The sequence below is a fragment of the Lycium ferocissimum genome, chromosome 3 (assembly GCF_029784015.1).
Source record: "Lycium ferocissimum isolate CSIRO_LF1 chromosome 3, AGI_CSIRO_Lferr_CH_V1, whole genome shotgun sequence".
Lineage (NCBI taxonomy): Eukaryota > Viridiplantae > Streptophyta > Magnoliopsida > Solanales > Solanaceae > Lycium > Lycium ferocissimum.
Genome location: NC_081344.1, coordinates 51,394,575 through 51,402,847, shown reverse-complemented (window position 1 = coordinate 51,402,847; position 8,273 = coordinate 51,394,575). Strand labels below are relative to the sequence as shown.

At 38.1% G+C, this 8,273-nt stretch overlaps 1 long non-coding RNA gene across 1 annotated transcript; it reads right to left on the bottom strand.

Moving 5' to 3' along the window:
- Window positions 1-5,577: 5,577 nt before the first annotated feature.
- LOC132051131 (uncharacterized) lies at window positions 5,578-6,602 on the bottom strand. The gene is made up of 2 exons (XR_009413591.1): window positions 6,312-6,602; window positions 5,578-5,823 (listed from the first exon to the last, which is right to left on the bottom strand). It is a non-coding gene; the product is annotated as an uncharacterized LOC132051131 (long non-coding RNA).
- Between the last annotated feature and the right edge of the window lie 1,671 nt (window positions 6,603-8,273).

The window sequence follows — 8,273 nt, the reverse complement described above, 5'->3', positions numbered from 1 at the left end:
ATAAACCTACCCTTTGGTGACGCCATGTTTCCTTTCCATTCTAAAACTGGTTCTCCCGGAAATTGGAAGCCAACCATTTTCATTCTACAATCAACATTGGCGTAGCAAGAAGCCAACCAATCCATGCCCATGATAACATCAAAATCTACCATTTTTAACTCATACAAGTCAATCATAGTACGACGATCAAAAATCACAATTACACAATTTCTATATACTCGGCTAGCTATTACTGATTCACCAACGGCTGTGGACACCTCAAAAGGTTTAATTGACTCCGGTTTAACTCTAAACTGACCCACAATATACAGAGTAACATATGACAATGTGGAGCCAGGATCTATCAAAGCATATACATCATGAGAAAATACCGATAATATACCTGTGACCACATCAGGAGATGACTCAAGATCTTGGCGTCCAGCCAAAGCATAAATACGGTGCTGAGGACCACTACGACTGGGGACTCTCCCTCTGCCTCTACCCTTGCCTACTAGCGCATGTGAACCTAGACCCATAGGGCGTATAGAAGATGAAGATCCGGCTACCGACCCTGAAGGCTGGGTCCTACCTCTACCACCAACTGAGGGGCAATCACGCATAATATGGCCTGGTCAACCACATGAATAGCAAACCTCGGAACCCAATCTGCACTGACCCCAATGTAACTTCCCGCACTAGGAACATCCTGGTACGGGTGGCCTCGCCTAACCCGAATCGCCTCTAAACTGAGATCCCGAAAAGCTCTGACTCGGCCCAGGATGAATAGACCTATCAAATCTCTGGCCTGAATACCGTGGAGGAGCACTAGTCATAGAATGGCCTGAATGCCTCGAAAATTATTATCTGTGCCCCCCCCTCCTATACTCGCTCATCTGACCCGAAGATATAGCCCTCTTGTTATGCCCTCTATCATGCTCATGCTCACTTCTTTGTTGTTGTAGGCTTTTTTCTAAATTCTGAACATCGGCCTGAATACGTGAGATATCCATGTTGTCCTGAAGGGACGCGGTCAAGCACTTATCCATCAAACGTGGCCCTAGGCCTTTCACAAACCGGTACACCCGGTCACCCATATCCGCCACTATGGCCGAGGCATACCTAGCCAAAGAATTGAAGAGGAGACTATACTCTAGAGCACTCATGCTCCCTTGCCTCAAATTTAAGAACTTGTCGGCTCTAGCTCGCTGAACTTCCGGGGGAAAATAATGTCGGAGGAAGGCATCTACAAATTCTTGCCATACCGGAGGAGGTGCATTGGCTCCCCGTGAAGCCATCTAAACCATGTACCAATATACCGCAACATCCCGCAATCTATAGGACGCTAACTCCACCAATTCGGTGTCCGAAGAATGTATCAACCGAAGTGTCCTTAACATACCATCAATGAAATTCTGAGGGTCCTCATCCGGCTTTGATCCAAAGAATTCCGGAGGGTTCAAGCTAATGAAATCACGGGCCCTTACACTGACAACCCTATCACCCTGCCCTGTACTTTGCCGCCGGGTTTGGCCGCAACCAATTGAGTGGGGGTAAACGAACGGCCTCTTTTATGACTTGGATCGAAGCATCCGGCGAGGAACCGTGAGTGCGCCGGAGCTAAGGCTGAGGCTCTCTCACGCTCCTCTAATATAGGCACTAAACGGGAGGACTGAGATTGAGCCGCACTCTGGGACTCACTTTCCTCTACTACCGGTGGCGGCACTCTTTCAGCCCGCTTTTCTGCCACCATCTTTCCCTTTTGGAGTTGTTGTAGCCTTTCTCTTTACAGGCATTTCTGAAATACACAACACACGGTTAAGGAACAAGAAGTTCTTATATCATAGCTCTATCGCACGATTCTTATGAAGAAAGAAGGTCATTCATTCCTAAAATGCCCGCAGTTTCTTGTTTATAACTGTGGCGCGCAACACACCCATAACAAAGACTCTACTAGACACGGCTCGTAGACATACCCTAGGACAGAACTGCTCTGATACCACTTTTGTCACGACCTAACCCACCCGGGCACCTCTTAACATACTCTTACATCACATCTAGGTGAGCCACGTAGCTAAATCACACTCTCATTCATCATTCGTATTAATCCCATTGGGCGACAACACATCTATATCATCATTAACAACTATGCTCGTGTAAATGTACGTAAGCCGACGAGGCTAACAAAATAATATCCAAAATATAGGCCGACAAGGCCAAACACATCTACCCATATACACATGTCTACGAGCCTCAAGAACATACGTCATATCATATAGGCGGGACAGACCCCGCCGCGCCCATGCGACGTACACAAAAGTTAATCTATACCAAAAGCTATGGCTCCGAATGAAACGAGCTCGCTACGTAGTCTCCGAGAAATATAGCTATGGATCGTTCGTCTCCCCGGCCACCGCGGCACGACGCAAATCGTCTACAAACAAAAGGACACAAGACAAGAATGTACTGAGTATGTAAAGCATGATCAATATCAATATGAAACCATAATAGACAACATATGAAATAACATAGGATGGGAGATAATAGTATCATCGTCATAGCACTTACTTGCTTTCCATAGGACATTCCGTTTCTATTGCGTATTCGTGTACATACATCCATATCCGTACTCATTTACCTTTCGTATCCATTTTCGTATTCGTATTCATATTTCCATTCATACTCATATGCATAACATTTACATCTCATATACATTGCATATACATAGCCTTTACATAACATTTACATATACTTAGCATATTCGGATTCATATTGATGTCATATACATAGCATTTATATAGCATACCCGACCACAAAGGTTCGGTGTTTCACATACCCGGCCCTACCAAGGCTCTCCTGTCATACATACTCGGCCCTACTAAGGCTCGTTGTTATCCGTACGCGCGTATTTCATATATACATATCTACTATATTTTACCTGGCCATATAAGCTCGGGGTTTCATAATAGCCACGCATGGGCACATATACATATAAGCTCATAAGCATCTTAAGCCTTTTTACTATCGTCATTCATTACATTATATCCTTAGAGGATTACTCGTCGTATAAGGAACTTTGTACAATCGTATCATATCGAGAATCATAAGCTTAGTAGCTTTTAGAGATGGGATCATTGGAGAATATCGTAGGCTCATGGAAGGATAAATATTTGGCCAAAGAACCATACCTTATGAAAGAAGGGTTAGCCTTACATACCTTTCCGTTCAACTATTCTATCACTTGCACGATCTTCTTCAATGCCCGCATTCTATCTTCATTGGAGTGCATACTAACATTAGAGAATTGATAGCTTAGCATTCATGACTAAAGCTAGGGAAAATTGGACAGCATCTCCTTTATTTATACGACTTCCTCCATATCATATATCAACTCCCAAACATTAATAATAATATTCACAGTATCATCACAATAGCCTTTATTCAACTACATTATCCTTACTTCTCAATTAACTTCAATTCATCCATATTCATGGTCATATCACACAATTTCGTTCATTCATATACAAGGTCTATTCCATGTTCTCAATATCATTTATAGCATGATTATAATATAGTGTATCAAGAATAGGAACTCAATCCAAACATTTACTCAAAAATGACATTATTCCCACATTCATGACCCATTTCCTATTTTCTTATATAATCCAAGTGTTTCAACTTTCAAATACCTTCAACAACAAGGAAATGTCATAAAACTTACCTTAGATGGTGTAGGGATGAATGTTGGGTGCAACACTTCACTTGAGAAAAACCCTAGTTTCACCTTCACTTGGATTTCTTGTTTTGGAAGAACTTTAATGGGTTTCTTACACTTGATTCACTTAACTTGATGTGGATGATCACTAATGTCTCTTGAATTTGTGTGGGATAAATGTTCTAGAGAGTTCTAGAGAGAAGGAGTGAAATGTGGAAATGAAATAATGAACTTGGTCCCCTTTTTAATAACTCAGAATTCTGATATGTCGGGACATTATACGGACACTTATACGATCCGTATAACTTATACGGTCCGTATAAGTGACCGTGAAATGGGACCTTCAAACTCTCGCCTCTGTGACCATTATACGGTCCATTATACGGTCCGTATAACTGACCGTATAATCCCACCAAAATGAGGATCTTCACCGTGATGATTCTCGCGGTCCATTATACGTCCGTATAACATTATACGGTCCGTATAACGAGCCGTATAACCCATCAGTCCGCTGAACTTGTTCTCGTCACTTCGTTTGATCTCCAATCCTTATGGAACCTTCTTAACACTTGTTTATCACTTCATTAACAATCTAAAGGACGTTATAACTCTTCTCTAAAACTTCATTAACTCGTTACTCGTAAATCCTTTCCGATACTTGACATATACCTTACTTCCCTTAACAACTTTCGTCTCCTACTTCCAATGTCTTTGGAAATCTTAATTAGGACCATTAAAGGCTATTTCTTACTTATCAAAACACTGCATACGTCGTACCGTTCGTTAGTCTACTCACTGTACGCTAACGGGAAATTTCCAAGGTGTAACAGTAACCACCACTACACTCAGTCTTGCAAGGTCAAGAAGAGCTATATTTGGTATCCTAGACTCAAGATAGAGTGAGATCATGTCAGTCTTGTATGGTCAAGAAGAACTATACTTGGTATCCTAGACTCGAGATAGAGTAAGATCATGCATGGTCTAAGGATTTAAGCTTTTTCAAAAGCTTCCCAATACCAAATGAATGAATAATGATACTATTCTTTACCCAAAATGTTGGTCAAGTTCAGATTGTAAATTTTATATCTTTGTAATTTACTAATCTTGCCATGTAGAAAATTTAAAGAATCATATAAGATGATTTTTTAGTGGAAACTTTCTGAACGACGTATCATCTATTTGCAGGTACTCAACAAAAGCAGTGGCTCAGATTGTAGATACGAAGTTCCACTTTCTCTAGTGTAATATGTAAGGTTGTCTATATGTTGAGAAGACATTACATAACTACAATGTTGGGTCCTAAGTACTGCAGACTTTTTTGTACAAGTTAAAGCCGATTAAAACAAACAGAATTAGATACAAATTCTAACCTTAGCATTTATCCTTTTAGTAGTGGAGAAGGGTCATGATATAACTGCAGCTCAAGCTGCGACTTGTAATTATGCTCAATTGATTATACCCTTCTTCTTTTTCATTTTCTAGGTGTTTGCTAACTTGTAGAATAGATGGAATGACACTTAGAAAAGCAGTGAACTTTCAAGATGAAGTTCTGAAGGTTCACTCTGTCATATCTCACATATATAGAACTATCTCAGAAAATGGCCTAGCAAATCTCCCAATATTACCTACCTAGGTGTAGAATAACCTCAACGCTTGTTATATATATATATATATATATATATATATATATATATATATATACACACACACGGTACAAACACACACAGACAAACACACACTCTCTCTCTCTAAAGGACACAGTTATAATTACCCCAAGCTTGGCCAAGGCGCATTCGCATTTAAATTTCATTACGATTCGACCTTTAGATTTTACTATTGAACCCGTAGTACTTTTTAAATAGTATATTAGTTCATGCTTCGTGTTGAAAATAATGGGTACAATTGACCCCGTCAAGTTTATCCTTCATCCACCACAGTGTCTAGACATAAAAGTAAATGAATGCAACAATTCTTATTGATTGAGTACATTTAATTGCAGTTAGCACTTATATTATCCATACAAGTGCAAATTCACCTTCATTGCCACGACTCTGAAGTTCTCTTGGAACTACAGGTGAGATCTTTGATCCATTGAATCTTTCTTCCAGTGCAATTTCCTTTAATTAGCCCTGACAAGAATATAAAAATCCCAACTACGTAAAAGGTTCCAAAAAACAAATTGAATCTTTAAAACCACACATCAAGTAATTGACCAAAAAAAAAAAAACCCCCCATTAAACAAAAAGGCATAAAAAGTACAAGAATATATAAAAATTCACCATATATATACCTAGTTTATTGAAAGAGTTCAATGAGGCTAGAGGCGTGAAACATAGAGAATTTGGTTGTTTCTAAAACGGTTCTCAAATAAACCCATTTTATGGTACAACTCTGAACATTCAAGGAATTTAAAAGTAGCATACAAAATTGAAATTTTACTTAACAGTGTAAACAAAGTAAGATTTTTCAGGCCGATACAATTTTTCAAACACCGGGTGAACGTCAGAAATTTTTCAACTAAAAACCCACATATGCATACTCCAATAAATTTTGCTACAAATCAAAATAAAAATTCATTCATGTATAATTAAAAACGTTTGCAAGGTTTTGCGTATACCCAGTTTGAGCACAAAGGAGAAGAAGAGGTATGAGAAAGATGATCGAGTACTTGGCCTATTCCTCTGCCTCTTAGGCCTTAGCAATTGTTGAGTCATCTCCTCTCTTGATCTGGAAGTGAGAAGAAAGAGAAAGATAGAAGGAACGATCCAGAAGGGAAGGGAAATATTTGCTAAAATTCATTCATGTATAATTACTCTTTTACCCCTGCATTAACTGAGCTAAATGTCAAGTTTGCCCTTGATTGACGACGATCCTACTCCAAATCAGTGCTTCTATAATAGTAACAATATATCACTGTTCTCAACACTTCTTTCTCCTTTTTTCAACTTTCATTAAACGACTCACTAATAATAACTCTACAATGTTATTCATTCAATATAAAATAACAAATCCAAGCCATAAGATGCTAATCGAGTGCTAAAATTACTAACCAGTGGAGTCGGCATCTGTCACACCCCTTTTTTTACGCGATAAATAAAATAAATTAGTTTATATTTATTAATTAGGGTTTTCCCACTTAAAGTGACGTTTTGAAAGGAGATTATTTATTTGTCACAAAGTCGCCACTTGGAATTGAGTTTTGGTGTTCCAAGTCACCTTATGAATCTCTAATCGAAAGGAAATGACTCTATTGTTATTGATCTACGAAAACAAAAGACCGGGTAAGAAATTCTGCTGACCAGGGAAAGATATGAGGCACCCCCGAGTCCTGTGGTTCTAGCATGGTCGCTTTATTGACTTGTATTAGACGGAAGTTAATTCTTGGATAAATGTGTTTATGCCTATGATTCGCTGAATATTGTTGAATTTTTGTTAGTATTAACTAAACGCATAGTTGCGACCTCAGATTCGACATACACCGGTCAAAATGCGCTTTGACTTGCATATCACACCTAAAGAGCATACTCGTATAGATTAAAGCGTGATGATTATTTTATGAAAATGTTTAGGTCAAGACGTGTAACCACGACCTTGCCATTCTATTTACATGTCCTTATCCGAGACGCGTAGTTGCGACCTCAGTCAAGATGATATATTATTCGTGCCCTAGATATGGCGTATTATTCGAAGCAAAAGTAATACTTTCTACTACACAAAGATTCACTTTTTTATTCTTTTTGCAATGGGATTTAAACTTAATACACACAGATTATCACCGACTCCTAAAATCAACTTTATAAAAAAATTTAAATGAGCCTGGAGGTATCATTGAGCTGTTAGAGCACAAGGTAGGCAACAAAGTTAAAATAAAATCATGATAAGCTTAAATTGGAAGGAACACAGACCTGCTAGTATGACAAAAAATATTTATGTATCCCTTTTTGGAAAAAAAATATAGCAACTTTGATCTTATCGTCCCGAACCCTTGCTCATCGAGAATAAAGTATAGCAGACATCTAGAAAATACAACCAAAGTTATAAAATAAATGTTATTTGCATAATTCAATCCTTTACTCGTGTTTCAAGCCAAAAATAAAAATGTAGCGTAACTGTCTTGAAAATATAAACACACAGACACTCAAATATTCTCTTTCCTCAATAAAACAGAAGCTCTAGTTTCTGATTCACTAAACTTTGACAAAGCTTTCCTCACTGGTACTGCAAACCAATTGATTGCAAATTTCTTCGAACGAAGCCCTTATGATCATTTAACCAAAGCATTGTTTCTAATTCCATTTTTTGCAGAGTGCCTTTTTTGAATTGTGGAAATTATTATATAGAAATACTTGAAACATAATTAGTTTAGCTTGTATCATTTTTTCAGAAAATAAAACTATTCTTAAAAAGATATTATTCACCTCTTTAGCTTCTGTAAAAATAGATATACTAATGAGATCAATTTTTAGAGTTATTAGATGAATGACGCATGTGACAACATTATTACATTGATGATTTTTAAAAGGCAATAGTTCTTGGAGAAAGCATAAATATAATATTACTTTAGATCAACTACATATTA